Source organism: Neodiprion lecontei, chromosome 6 (assembly GCF_021901455.1).
Source record: "Neodiprion lecontei isolate iyNeoLeco1 chromosome 6, iyNeoLeco1.1, whole genome shotgun sequence".
NCBI classification, from domain to species: domain Eukaryota; kingdom Metazoa; phylum Arthropoda; class Insecta; order Hymenoptera; family Diprionidae; genus Neodiprion; species Neodiprion lecontei.
In genome coordinates this window covers 22,901,573-22,916,531 of record NC_060265.1, presented here as the reverse complement: position 1 = coordinate 22,916,531, position 14,959 = coordinate 22,901,573, and the positions used below count along the sequence as shown (strand labels likewise).

The window sequence follows — 14,959 nt, the reverse complement described above, 5'->3', positions numbered from 1 at the left end:
GCGCTGCGTGTACCGGCTTGGCCGAGCCGCGTTTGCGCGCCCTGAACCACCTTCGAATCCTTCGCCCTCTCCCTCGCCGTTTGTTTAACCAGCCAGGACCACTTGCAGGAAGCCCTTGGCCAAAGCCCGACTCTGGCTTTTCCTCTGCGTTCTCACCGCATATTCTTGCGCCTTTAGGACCTACCTCACTGCCACTCCGTACCCGGAGCTTGATGAGAAAAGGCTTCTCGAGAAGCGTGGGCTCGTTCCGAAATGATTACTTCCTCCATTATTCCAAATCCATATTTTTTGCATGGATACAGTGTTGTTACACACAATAGGAAATAATATGAACAGATATCGGAAATACCAAAACGAAGTGGCTTTTTCACCCTCCAATATTTGTTGACATCTCTTTTTCATCTGGAAAGTTCAAAGCTTAGAGTTTCACAATTTACTGTGTTTGACGAGCGGCTCTTTTTGGATGGACGAAAAATACTCTTGTGAAAGTCTCTCTCGTGTAACGGGGGATTTCTTCTACATGCGGGCTGATTTTAATAATACGTCTACCCTCGGGTATACTTGTATCGAACGTATAATATACGGTACTCGATAAACTTGAAACAAAAGCAACGTCCTTTCAACGAAACCACTGCTAATGATTGAACTGTCGATACGCGTTTGTAACGTTCGCTTGAAATTGAATAATAATTATAGGAATTGTACCTCAAGTTAATGGCAACATTGTCAAATGACTAAAAACTCCCCAAAATGGTGTTACTGTGATAATTAATCTAACATCAACATCCGTAACACCATCATTACAAGTTTTTTTATGGGCAGTCATCGGCACAAATATATCAGATAAAAAATTACGACAGTAATATTCTTACTCATGGCGCTCATGGCGCAATGAGCAAAGTAATTGTAAACTGTTTCCACTATGTTTTCTAACAATAAAGGGAGCTCTGGATGTTCCAGGAAATAAATGAATAACGGGAAATGAAATCGAGCTCACGAGCTTTATCCATAAACATCAACAGTTGGCAAGGTACGGACGAATGACGAATGTTTCCCCACTGTGGATACTGAGCTTGAGGGCCTCGTTCTGCAGCCAACATAGCAGAACTCGCAGCTTTCTGTATTATCGACCGATTTCTACCCCTCCATATGCGCCAACCTACCCTGCCCAACGTCGCCAAAGTTGGGAAGTCCCTGAATCGCGATGCATCCTTCGGCTCACCACGCTTAATACGTTATCGAAACTTCTTTACTATAGTTGGATTATCATATCGTAGATGGCCGTAGCTTACTTATTAGCCTTTAGATAAACGCCGCAATTTTTCCGGTTCAAATCACCTTTCGAAGCTCAGATGTCATCTCCCGTACTCAATATTCAATCAGCTTTGTTCAAGGATGAAACTAGGGTCAAAAATCTGAATGAATCCTAATGTCGTCCAAGTCAGTACTCGTTTTTTGGGGGGTATGGTCTTTACGATAGCTTCTGGCCAAAATATTCCCTTCTGCTGATTCAGGCGATCATATTCGATCAGCTAAAAGCTGATCTTATCGGAACTTGATCGGCTGACCGAGGGTGAAATTGCAGTGGATTCACTTCGAGGATGGGGGGCAAGCAGTCCATAGTATCCTCCAATGAAATCTGAATTGCAAGCGACATACCTAACGCGCCAATCGAATACCTCGTTGCGATCTCACATAGTTCAGGATACCGTCTTCATCTTGAGCTTCGAGTAATCTCACGAGAGCTTTTGAAAAAGTTAATTGACGCAGGATTCGGTCGCCTTTAGGACGTAGATTCAGCTTCTCAGTTTCGGAAAATTGATAGACATCATTTCATTTTAGATAGTTCATGAATTGCTGAAAGAAAATCAAAATAGCATAATCCAATCAATTTTTCATCGCCCGATGAGCAAGAATCCCCTGCGTAAGTAATAAAAATCTTATACCGGCTGGGATACCGGTGGATTTGCGGTGAATTCATCTTCCGCGATGAAAATTGACCATATATATGCACAAACAATCGGGCATCTGAATTGCACCTTATTTCATGTCAAGTAATTTTCTCAGCGAGTGCAATAAAAGTATACATGCTACTCAGCCTACGTCAAAACGACGTCCATAAAGTGGGAACGGTATTTACCATGCACGTGAAACTAAGCCAGTTATTATTATCACAGTCAACTTGTCTCAAAGTATCTACAGGTACAGCTATAAGTGTAATCCTGAAATAAATTAAAGTTCAATGAAACGTGTCAGGAAATCAACGACACGACAATTAATATCCCGAACTTTATCCATAATACATAGCGCAAAAAAAAAAAAATGATTTCGCCATCCGGCACAACGTGCGTCAACATAAATCAACCATTCCTCGGATCTGATCATAAATTAACGGCTAAAAACGTCGGCGAACGTCAATCACGTGTCTATCCCAAAAGTCCGTAACGCAACAGTAATTCGAAAGGTCTACATCGATCCTCAATTTTATATACTTAATGTATATCTTACGTACATGCGATCCGCAGGACGAACAAGGTCGATGACTACAGGGATGAAATATGCACGAAGTTTAAGTCATGCCTAACCTACTCCAGAGCATCCGACCACAATGGGACCGAAGGTGCAGGATTCGATGCGAAGGGTCTGGCGAGGGTTGCCTTCGAAAGTGAGGGAAATAAAGAAACGACGGAAGGGGATGCAGGAAGAGTGGAAGGGGGGGGGTGGAAGGGGCAGGGGGTGGGGGGGTCTCGCGTGGCGCAGGATTCGCGGCTGCAGAGGGACGGGGGGAAGGGACGACGGTATTCCCGGTTGAGCGCAAATGGTTGAGCTTGCGCCGAAAGCGTACCGCGCGAAACGAAACCCGACGGTCGTGTCTCGCGTGGGTTACTATTCCCGACCGGCGATTCCCTGACGCCTCGAGTCCTGAGTGTGACCGGCGCATCGCCGGGTGTGTGACTGCTACTTGAAAGCTGCGGAAGGACCGGTGAGGGAGAAGTTGGTGCGGTTCGGTGTCGGAGCTGTAATACCTGCACCTGGAAAACCGCGCGGTTGAAAGGGCAGCGCTTTTCATCCACTTGGGACCGGGTTGTAAAGCTGCTTTTGAAGATCTACACCGACAGATATGACGTCGCCGAAATCGGCGGTCTGCCCTCTTGATCTTGGCGCTTAACTAACAGGTGTTTTTTTCTACCGGTGAGTAAGCCTTTTCTTCATTAATCTTACACGGCAGTCTCGATTAACGCGCGCTTGGTATTTCCGATTGAAATTATTGTCAATTAGAGATCGAACAAGATTGTAAATGTGAATTTAAAACCGGTAAGCTGTGAATTCATTCGATAACGTTACTTTTCGGGGCAATTATAAACGGCGGATAGTTGTTGTTGGTTTTTTTTTCGTCCTCTTGTTTTTCCATCTCACCTACTAGTCAGTTTTTGCTTTCGTCAATGACGTTCCACAGTGCCAGCGGGAAATTATCCCCGAGGCGAGAGGATAAACCCCTGACAAGTATTGTTATTGAATTCTTCCTTCATCGAATTACAACTTTCCTAGCGAGCTGAAAGCTTTCATTGAATTTGATTCTCCTGGTCTCGCTGGAGTTTCTTCCTCGTCTTTTTTTTTTGCTGTCTATATTATTCATATCTCCGAGACTGAGTACATGCTTTTTAAACTCTTGTTTCGGCGGTTGCTGATCCGATTCCGGGTTCGCGGACCTCGAGCAATCATACTCTGTCTTTGTAGCATAAAAATTCGATCCACTTTTATTTAACTCGGTTATAACGTATTAAATTGATAATATTTCGACGGGGATGTTAGCTGGCTATTTCATTTGGATTTTATATTCTCGATCGCAGCTATATTTCGATTCGATTTATACACGCGTTTGAACAAATTCAAGTTTTCATCACACCAACGTAATACGGTGCTTGAAACGGAGCTTGAAAGAAAGTAGTTGGAGATTGCATTCACTTTACTACCAAATGCGTTCTAATTTGTAATCCAGGCGATTACTTGATTGTGTGCGGTTTGCGTGGCCGTTACAAAAACGATTCATCGAAAAAACAAAGAGTTGAAATACGATGCTGCAGGGTTTTAACCAGGCTGCTAACGAATACTTGTGGCTATAACATTCAAACGCTTCAATGTCAGAGTTCAAGTATCGAATGAAAAGAATGAACTTGATCAACGCTTGTAATCAATATTTCGATCAGATTACACACCCATAAACGAGAGTGAAAAAGATCGTCGAAGTAGTCGAGGAGCGTAAATATACGAGAAAAATCGAATTGCGAAAATTAAATCACATCTGCAGAGAAGAAGAGATAAAATCAGGGAAAGTACCTAAGTGTGCAAATATGAGTGCCTCGATAAAACCGCACTCAAGTGTGTCGCGGTTGCTGCGGCAGAAAATAGGTAAACAAAAGTGAATTTTCCCCCCGAATGGAGTGAGCAGCGGTAGCTATCTGAACGTGCAAAATGAGGCTCGTGGAAAACTAGGAAACAGAGTCTACGACCACTTAGGGTTTAGAGTCAAATCGGCAACGCAACGGAGCCGGAGTTTCGTAATGATATTTGTTCAGCGCAGTGGAGCTAATGCACTGCAAACAATTACATCCATTCCACCTTATTCAACCTCATCTAACCACCATTGGCCGACTCGCTTCTCCTAGCTATTATACCCACACCCGTCTGGATTCTGGACTCGGTAAGGTCTTCGAGTCCCAGAAACGTGCGAGAAACTCGGCGGAGAATCTCCGTACGATTCTCACCTACATCGAGGGTAACAAGTTTGTGTTGCATTCGCGTATCCAAGCCGCGTGTATGTACCTCGGCCATCTCGCAATAGAATTTCATCTACTTCCCGCTCTGGACTCCTGGAATCCTACCTTCAAACCAGAATATCTTCACTCCGCAGCTGCAGGAATTCGTCGCCAAGTGTTTCCCCGTATACGCTTGGACGATGAGCTTGTACGCAGAAATACTTGCGCCAAACAGAGAGAAAAAAAACGCAAAAAAATTAATTTTTTCAGCCAAGGAATCGATTAAAGGAGATATTTAGTTTATCGATCTTGTGCACAGTTCGAAGGAAAAATTGCAATCCTTTCTTCGTGAACTCTCATAAAAATCATCATTCGGAACGCAGCGATCTGCTTAAATCACTACTTGCGTCTCGATCGGTGTACAGTTTCTGTATAAACTGCAGGATACGGAAATGTCGTTATCTGTCCGTGCGCACGAATGAAAACGGCAGCATTGGTATCGTGAGCAAGGGGGATGATGGGAAGAAATTGAGTGTTGAGCACAGAGCGTTTTGAAATTAAAATCGTTCAGCCCTCAGCCCGTTTCGTATAATATAAACCGTTCTCCCGAATCGTACCGTGACTAAATTCCCGTTGGACGAAACGGAGGCACGATATTATTATATCCGTATAGGTACAGCGGGTATTAGATATTATACCTATAATAGTTCAGGGCCTTATTGTTTTATCAGGAGGTAGTCGCAGCCCCGGCAATTCACGGACTTCGGTATCTTCCGCGACCATCCCGCGTTGTTTAATCTCCCGAAGCGAGCTTGCGGTTCCGCATTGCAAGGAACGTTCCGCGAGAAACCGCCGCCACAACTGTGGGCGTTAAAAATCACGACAATCGTAAAGGTCCCCGGTCACAGGGCAAAATCTTACCCGACGACCTCATTTACCCCGTAGCTCGGATATGGTTCGCCCACTTTGCACCCCCATACCAAATAGCCCGGTACTTTGCGGGCGGGATACAAGCCAGCTTGAACAAAACAAGAGGAAAAAGAAAAAAAGAAAAAAAGAACCAAGAGAAAGGGAGGAAGAAAAAGGCTGCAGCGGTACAATTGTCCGCTGCACCTGTTTGCGATCTGACTTTTTACGGTATCCAGTTTCACGAACATTTTCTCATTATTTTATCTTGTGCAGGATTCCACGAGGTATTTACACGTGTAAAGACCTCAGAACTGCGCGGTCAGAGTCCACTTTTTTCTTATTACTTAATAGTCTATTTTGCTCAGCTCGTCCAACTAGTTAATTCAGAACTCGTTGCTTGAACGAGTTATATGCTTTTCGCTCTACTTAAAAGGTTGTCAAGTAAAGTCGTGCGTCAATTGTGGAGCATGCAAGTGGTATATAATAAGCGTATAACTTGGGGCTATTGAACATGACGGAGGGAATTTTCTTTTAAATTAGTTTAATGCTTATTATACTCATTTCTATTCATAAAAGAAATTGCACTTAAAAATACTTTGTGTTTATTTGTCTTGAACTTTAACATAATGTTATAATGGTAAATGTTCGTCACATGGAACGTAGTTATAGGTATATACTATACTTTGATCATTCAATATGTATTTAGACTATCAGTGACCTTATTATTTTCAGAAATCGAGATAAAACTCGAAACGTGCACCAAGACACAGATCTAAATTGAACTGAAATAGAATCAAATTGTGTGTTTAGCTTCACAATAAAAAAATCAATTTTAATTATTGTTTTTAAAAATTTAGTACTTGAACTAAAAAAATAGCAGCGTAATTAACATTTGATATTCGATACACTGCTCCGCAAACAGAACAAGTGTGCAGAGTTCGGAAAGATAATTAAAAAACGACGTTACTTATATCTTGAAGCGTCACATTCTCCGTCAGAGCGCCTTTCGACATGTCTAAGCCCAACATCTGTACAATCAGTTACAATCAGTAGCAGGCTGATATCAGATCAGACGCCTCACCTTGCAGCCCCGTAAGTTCTCGGTGAAAATCATCCCCAACACAAACCACAAGTGGTTGTTACGAAACAAGAGAATCCATACAGCGATGACAAGTCAACGTAAGGAGGAAAGGGACGAGTTGGTACTTTGGCACTGCCAACGGGCATATCCGTACCCGTATTAGAAATTCCAGAGCATCAAAGTCGACGCGACGGCGGCAAGTCGCGTGCTGGGACGGGATTCGCGACGAGGGGTGAGAGACTGCGGAGAACAAGCGTTGGCTGTAAGGGCGTCGGAAGGGAGCCGATACAAAGAGTGGCCGAGTCTCCGATGACGAGAAAGTCAAGTGACCGAAATTGACCCGCACTTGGGGGGTTTTGATAAAATCCCGAAATTCCGAGAGGAGTCTTGAATCGGCGGCGCGCCGAACACTTTGAGCTTAACATCCACGCACGCTACTCGTAGGAATTCGTATCCTTGTTGAAGTGGTTTTACGGCTCGCAGCGTCCTTTGAGCGGATGAAAAAATCGCAGCTTGAAACGGAACAACGAGTCCTGAAAATTATTTCAAAAAAGTGGAATGTGAAATTGCAGCGAAGAGCAGCGAAAGGTCGGCAAAATCTTACGCACGCGTAGACGTCAATCGCGCACTTAAGCCGACAACAGTCGAAAATTGGGCAAATCTCTCTCGGCCGTAGCCGGGTCCTCGAAACTTTTGTGGCAGGGTTTTTTACGCGCACTTCATCGCGCGATTTAGAGCCTCGGTAGTCAAGGAATCGGATATAAATTTCACGATTACTGTACGATCAGAAATAACGTCGACCCCCGTGTACCGTCGCGATTCCCGTTTTGTCACGATTCGTATGTGTAACGGAGATATCTTATGGCCGCGTTTGTTCAGCGCGTATCTGCCCGAATATATACGAAGGTTGTAAAGCACGGTGACTGCAGTCCGCGCGAGGTTTGATTCACTGGTACTGTACATAATACCTACCCTCTGCAGTTGTTGGCTCTTATCGTTATTTCAAATATCCCAACACGGCCATCGAGTCGAGAGCAGCAGGCCGGAGGACAGTCCAGGATAACGACGCCTAGCACAACAACTGGTCGCGTATATCAACAGGAAGTAGCGCGGCAGCGTGTGGCGAGAATTGTTACACACCCCCCGTGCGAAGGGGGAAGCTGCCACCCCGCGATCTCGAGGGCTAGGTTAAATGTATAATTTCATTGCTCGGGCAACGGAATTTGACGCGCCGGACGATAATTGCGTCTTTCGTGACGAGTGGATCGTTCGAAGAAACATTTTTTCCCCCGTTTTCCTCGTTCTCGTTTGCTTAGTTATTAAGAAAGCGAATTTTTTGCGTCTTGTCTCAGATTAAGTCTCTCAAAGCGTCGATTCTAGCGAAAAATTTTCTTTCAAGACTACATGAAACGACGCTTAGCCTTTATTGTATTCTATAGTCTCGACATCTTTGCGGGGAAAAATGAAATGGAAGTATAAAAATATTTTTAATACATGCAAACCGAGGCAAAAAAAGGCTCCGATTTTTTTTATTCACTTTTTTTTCTACTCTTTCAACGACGCAAAATTAAACGCGCAAGTCGAGCGTCGTTGAAGCAAAATCAATTTTAAGGCATCGCGACTTAGTCGATAAAATTTTGCCACGGGAGAAAGAAAACAAGAGCTTTCTTAGACCGGAAATTTCAAACTGGCGATATTTTTACGCACGGGCAACGTCGTCGTGACGTAAAAACCGAGGATTTGCGAGGGTAAAGCTTGCAACGATCCTGTCGACCGGAACAGCAGCGATGTGTTTTTGACAAATTGCAGAATAGAACGCCGTATGTCTAAAAATTTGACATATTTTGTTTCCTTTTTTTAACGCTATTTCGTTGGCAGAGAAGATGAAGAAGATCGTTCCGCGTCTAGCTCGCCGGGATGTGATCGGATTATTTTAACGCCGGGTTTTATTGGACTATAGAGAGGATATGAAGAACCTCGTGTCTGTTATTTTTTTTACGTTTTTTTTTTTTCATTTCTTTTTCCACCTCAGAACTTGGATTGTAAATCACGTACGCAAGAAATATTCGTTCCGAGTGGTGATAAGCTGCCATATTGCCCCCGCTTCTTCCTCTCGCATGACATTTTCTTCTTTCTTCCTCCCCTTTTTCTGCCCCATTCTCAGACAGTGCAAAGTGACGTCTCGAGAAAATCGTGATGTGAATATTACACGGTATTACGTTCACTTGAAGATATTATTATACGAAATCCAATGCGGGAGTCCAGGAGATTAAACTCGTGCCAAATACCTTACAGTTTCGGTACCAGTATGCAGTCACATATAATAGGATTCAACCCTTGGCACAAAACTGAAGGATGGTCATTACGCTGCCGCAATCTGTAAAAACTAACGTCCAACTCTGCGGAAACGTTTGACAAACTACAAAAGAGGCGGAGCGAGCGATGTGGGTCTCGGAGTTTTATCCGGGCGATAAAACACGAGGAATTTGCAACCGATCTTCCACGCTGCAAAATCCTAAATAAATAAAAAGCCCGTAACGCTTGCGTATACAATGTACATTATGATTGGTTACGCGGGTGCGAACACACAGGTGCCGCCTCGCTTCTTGACCAGCTGATTGCGGAAGAGGCCAGCGGCGTGACGTATCTTTTCATCTTTTCGAATCTGCTGATCACCGTCCTCCACTCTTCAATTTTTCCTTCCAATGTCGACGGAAACGACCACCGTGTGATCCAGCCGACACCTCGCGTTTCTCTGGAAGACGGTTCATCGCGATCAATCGCCTTCACGTTTAATGAAATTAGCGCTGCTGGCCTGAGTTCAAGAACGATATGTCGACGAGGGACGCGAGAAGTCCGCTCCTCTGGGACTTAATTCTCTTCTTTGAATGCCGACCACGCATCGATTGTATCGGTAACCGTTGAGAAGTAGTTAATTGAAGAAGGAAAGCAACTTGGTGTTGATAAAATTCCACGTCGATGTCTAGTTTGTAAAATATTACTCGAGATTCACATTGCACGCTTGCTGCTCTGTTTTCCTCGGGTGAGAATAGGAAAATCTATGATCAAAGACACCGGTGGTCTCGAACAACCGTTTGAAGTTAAAGTAGACATTTACATGGCGCTATAAACTTGAAGTGAATTATTCAAAAAGGTATTTCGATTTGTGTATTGAAAACTATTCTCAAGTATTGTAGGACTTTATTTTTTTCTTTTTATTTATTAACAATTAATACCAATTTGTAGAATTTTACTTTCTTTCCATTTCAGTTATTAACAATAACTGCCACACATACGCACACACATTCATCCATTCGTATCATATAACAAGCGATTATACTAATTTGTAGAATTTTACTTTTTTGGAAATTTCTCATGGATTAACAATAAATACCACACATACACACATACACACACATCCCATCCATTCGTATCATCTCAAAACAGATTGTAAAGAATTGGCGGTCGATTTTTCTCAACTTTGACGAGACGTCACAAAATATGTTAAAAATTCAGCTATTTTTGGATTGGATTCGACTTATCGTATTAATCGTCGGTATGGTCAGTCCCTCGGTGGCTCTCTCCCCGGGACCGGAGGTTTCTAGCGATGACGGGAGTCCGCCGAGTCGATGATCGTCTCGTTTCGGGTTGTCAGTCCTCCAGGGCCTCGCTGGAGTATTTTCCTTCAACCGGTTGAGTTGACGTCCCGGGGTTAAGAGAGCGAGATCGGGTTAACTTCTCCACCACTGGATCTCGATTTTGAGTTTGGAGTGGGGCGCCGGCTTCCCCACTCCATTTCCAAAATGGGTGTCAACCGTGATCCCTCCCAAAATGAGGGGATCACTGATACTGGTGTTTACAGCGGTTCGAAATAGGAGATCTTACAATTTCCCCCCTTTTCACGAGAGTGAGGGAGACCAACGATCGGGAAAAACTCGATGCATTAAAACTCCAAACATCACAATTCTTTTTAAATCGGCCATTGCCTTTCGTGGTTCTTTCATACATCCCTACACACACTATCATACCATTCACTCAAATTCATTCGCAAGGACATTTTCCGACATATTGGAGAACAATATAATAAGCACAACATGGCGAATCAAATGTAGATTCATATAAAACATTCTTGACATATAAAAACATATTCGTGCACAGAATCAGCAAAGTTCAAAGGGTGATTCTTCTTTCTATCCCTTCAGAACACGCATCAGACAATCATCAGTCTTACTTAGATGCATATACAATATTTTCAACAATGGACACCAAGGCCCTTCTCGATAAACAATTTACCAAGGCAGAATAAGACATGTAACAAAAGAAAATACATAAAGATTAATACATTTCATAACAAGCACATATATTCGCGAGTTTGATTTCCGTCACCGGAAACTATGAGGAACGTTCATGGTACTTTCGTAAATTCCATCGATTATAAGTCCCTACTTCGTCATAATTCCTGTTTGGATCAGCCAAAATGAAGGCGTTGTCGCCAATTTTACGCACTATTTTATAGGGACCCTCGTAGAGGTGGAAAAATTTTTTCGTTACTCTATCCAATGCGTTAGACAGATGTCGAACTCGGAGCAAAACAAGATCTCCGATGTCAAGTTTTATGACCGAAACTTGGCCCTGTTGTTTAAGCCTATTCTTAAACGACCGCGTCATATTCTCACGGGCGAGCGTAATTAGGTAATCGTGAGAGCGCCCTTGAGGTTCCGGAAAATTCAGGACTTTCAAAATCTTATCCTGAATCGATTTACCAAAATGCAATTCGTGAGGAGAAACTCCCGTACTTTGATGCACCGTTATATTAAGAATTTCCTCCATTTTCGGGATAACTTGAACCCACTTTGTGTGCCGGTCCGAGCACCAAGTGCGAAATAGCCTGCCTAACTCCCTCATCACTCTCTCAGTGGGGTTAGACTGGGGATGACGTATCGAACTGTATAAAGTTTGAATTCCTGCTTGTTCAAGTTCTCTCCGCCAAATTTCCGACGTAAATTGTGTCCCATGATCTGCTAAAATGCGTTTTGGAGTACCGAGACTTGGGACGAAGTCCTTGAGAATCTTGTTAACACAGGCTCTCGCAGTTGCCTTTCGGATGGGGTAAAGTCGGACATATTTGGAGAAAACGTCAAGAGCCACAAAAACATATTGTAAACCCCCTCGTCCAATGGGAAGGGGGCCATAAAGATCCACGCTAATCAAATCGAGCACGCCCTTCGAGATTACGGGTTTATGCGCTCCTTCCATGGAAAAAGTTAGGTATTTTACACGCTGACAAATATCGCATTCAAGAACAAATTTCTTTACCTGAACGCCCATCTTTTTCCAGTAGTAAAATTGCTTTAGATATGATACCGTCTTAAAAACTCCAGGATGTCCTAATTTAACATGAATGTCTTCGATAAGGAGACGTTGCACCTCTTTGGGAATCACGACTTTCCATGACAACGAAGCCTTTTCACGATGAAAAAGAACCTGATTATGCATGAAAAAATCATTCGGAGGATTGGTTGAAGAACAATTCTCAATAATCTTTGCAAGGGCTTGGTCCTGGACCTGCCATTCGCCCATTTTCTTAAAGATACGAAGGAGGCTCGCATCGTAATCAAGCATGGCGACTGTAATTAACGATGGGAGCTCTTTGCTCTTCTCTGGCAATAGATTTTGAGACAGCGTTGCAACCATTAACCGCCGTTCATCATCCTCGTGAAAACGATTATCCGGGTTTCGGCTAAAAAAATCGGCAACTAAATTATCCGCGCCGCGACAATGAGAAACAGAAAAGGAGAACTGCTGAAGAAAGAGACACCACCGAGCTATGCGAGAATTACCGAAAGAAATTGAATTCAAAAAAGTTAAACATTTATGATCGGTGATTATTTCAAAATGCGTTCCTACGAGATAAACACGGAATTTTTTCACCGAATAGACGATGGCCAGGAGTTCCTTCTCTGTTGTAGTGTAGTTCACCTCGCATTTGGTTAAGCAACGTGAAACCACACCCACAACGTTATGGTCTCCCGTCTCCGTCATTTGATAAAGAATACCGCTTATTCCTCGATCGCTCGCATCGGTCTGCACTCGATAAGGCGCATTAGGAATGATATGTTTCAAAGAAATACATTTTACGAAATCTTGTTTCAAATTCGCGAATGCTCTCGCGTGTACGGGAGTCCATTCCCAAACTGCATCCTTTCTCAACAGTTCCCTCAACGGGGCCAAGGATTCGCTATGGCGAGGATTAAACTGTCGATAATAGTTGCATACGCCTAAGAATTGTTGCAATTGACGCTTATCGTTCGGCTCCGAAAACTGAATAATAACTGACAAGCGCGATGGGTCAGGCACAACTCCACGCTCAGATAGCATAAACCCTAAGAAGGGAATCGACTCTTGAAAGAACAAACATTTTGATATTTTTAAGGTAAAATTGAATCGCAAGAGACGTCGAAAAATTTCTTCCAATACATAAATATGTTCCTCCGTATTTTTTGTTCCGATTAATATGTCATCTATATAGCACGAGATAAATTTGTCCAAATCCTTCCCTATGGCGAAACTTAATGACCTAATAAAGCCGCTACCCGCGGTCTTCAAGCCGAAAGGAATACGACGAAATTGGTACAAATTTGACTCAAATAAAAATGCAGTGTACGGGCGAGATTCTTTGCGCAAGGGTACTTGCCAATACCCGTGTGTCAAATCAATTTTCGAGAAATATTTGGCTCCATGAAACTTTTGGAGTAAATCCGACACAAGAGGTGGAGACTCTTGATCATCGTCAATGACTTGGTTCAAATGTCTCGCGTCTAGACACAATCTTACGGAGCCATTTTCTTTTCTTACTATTCTAAGCGGATTACAAAATTTACTAACGGTCCTTTCAATCACATTATTTTTCAACATTTGTTCGATTTCTTGAGCTACCGCAGGACGTAATTGATGAGGAATTGGATACGTGAAGCGAATTTTCGGGTCCTCGCAGTTCAATCGAATTTCATGCTCATACCCACGAGCACAACCTGGTTTGTCCGAAAATAATAAGCTATATCTCTGTAAAAGATTCGCGAGATTCCGCCTATCACTATCCCCTAGCGATAAAAGTTTACACGCGCATGAGAGGGGGGTGACAGAAGCATCGGGGATGTTCACGGGAACGACGCTGCGTTCGTACCTTTTTTCTGGATTATTTACTTGGGCACTTTTATTCGTTAAAGAATTTTCATTATAACTCGATTCTTCGACGCTAATTATATAAATATGCGTTCTTTCCTTTTCTCGCGAACACACTAAGGCCTCTGGCGCCCCCCTGTCAAATATCGCAGTTGATTCCGACAGGCAAATTCCTTGAACCTCGATTGCTATCGTTCTGTAATTGATAACGGTTTCGTTCCGCGACATCCAATCATGACCGAGTATAACGTCTGAGGTTAAAAAGGGGATTACCAAAAGCAGCGTTCCAATTACTATATTCTCTATTTTTATTGGAACGAAAATTTGTCGCTTTATGACTGTTGCCTTTTTCCGAATCGCCGTGGACACTACAATATTTGAAACGGGCAATTCTTCAACTTTATGTTTTTTTATTAACCGATTGTACAACCGTTCGGAAATCGCGGAAATTTGGCTCCCTGTATCAAACATAACAATCACATCCATTTCTAATATTTTCGTACGGGCATGTGGGCTTTTGGCGATACGAGTTCCCTTTCTACACGCATGTTCTATTCCTTTCTCAATTCCATCATCTAATTCTTCTATAAAATCATAATGTTGTTGGCACGATGTCGGACCGGAATACAACGCGCCCATGTTCAGTTTAAATGATTTGAATTATTTGAATTAGCAGTTTCCCAAGGTTGATTATTGACATCTTGTAACGGTGGGGGAAAGCGAGTGTCGGGCATCGCGAACCTGTGTCCGCTATGATATTGCTGGCCTAATCTCCCCGTATTGTTCTGATAACTTGTCTGTTTACGGCCTCGACGATTAAGCCTTTCTTGCTTTGTTGTCCTCTCTGGTAACCCGTTAGCGTGATGATTTGAACTCATGCTATTTACTTTGACTCCGTTATTTCTGGGATAATAACTGTTGCCTGATTTTTTATTTTGTTTCTCGCGCTCTAGTCTAATAACGTCAAGGTTGCCCAATGTTTGTACGATTAGATCTGTATCCGCAAAGTTTAACGTTGAAAGAGTTTCTT

General features: G+C 43.0%; 1 protein-coding gene across 4 annotated transcripts in view; it reads left to right on the top strand.

Annotated features, from left to right (window-relative positions):
- Window positions 1-14,959, top strand: part of LOC107217130 (lachesin) — a 66,613-nt gene that overhangs the window by 17,766 nt on the left and 33,888 nt on the right. For 2 of the 4 annotated variants that reach the window (XM_046744331.1, XM_015654505.2), the window contains exon 1: window positions 2,834-3,192. The exons of the other annotated variants lie outside the window; for them this stretch is intronic. The gene's annotated coding sequence lies outside the window, so the exon portion shown is untranslated. Of the gene's footprint in view, window positions 1-2,833; window positions 3,193-14,959 lie in introns of those variants that run through there. 4 annotated transcript variants of the gene reach the window in all.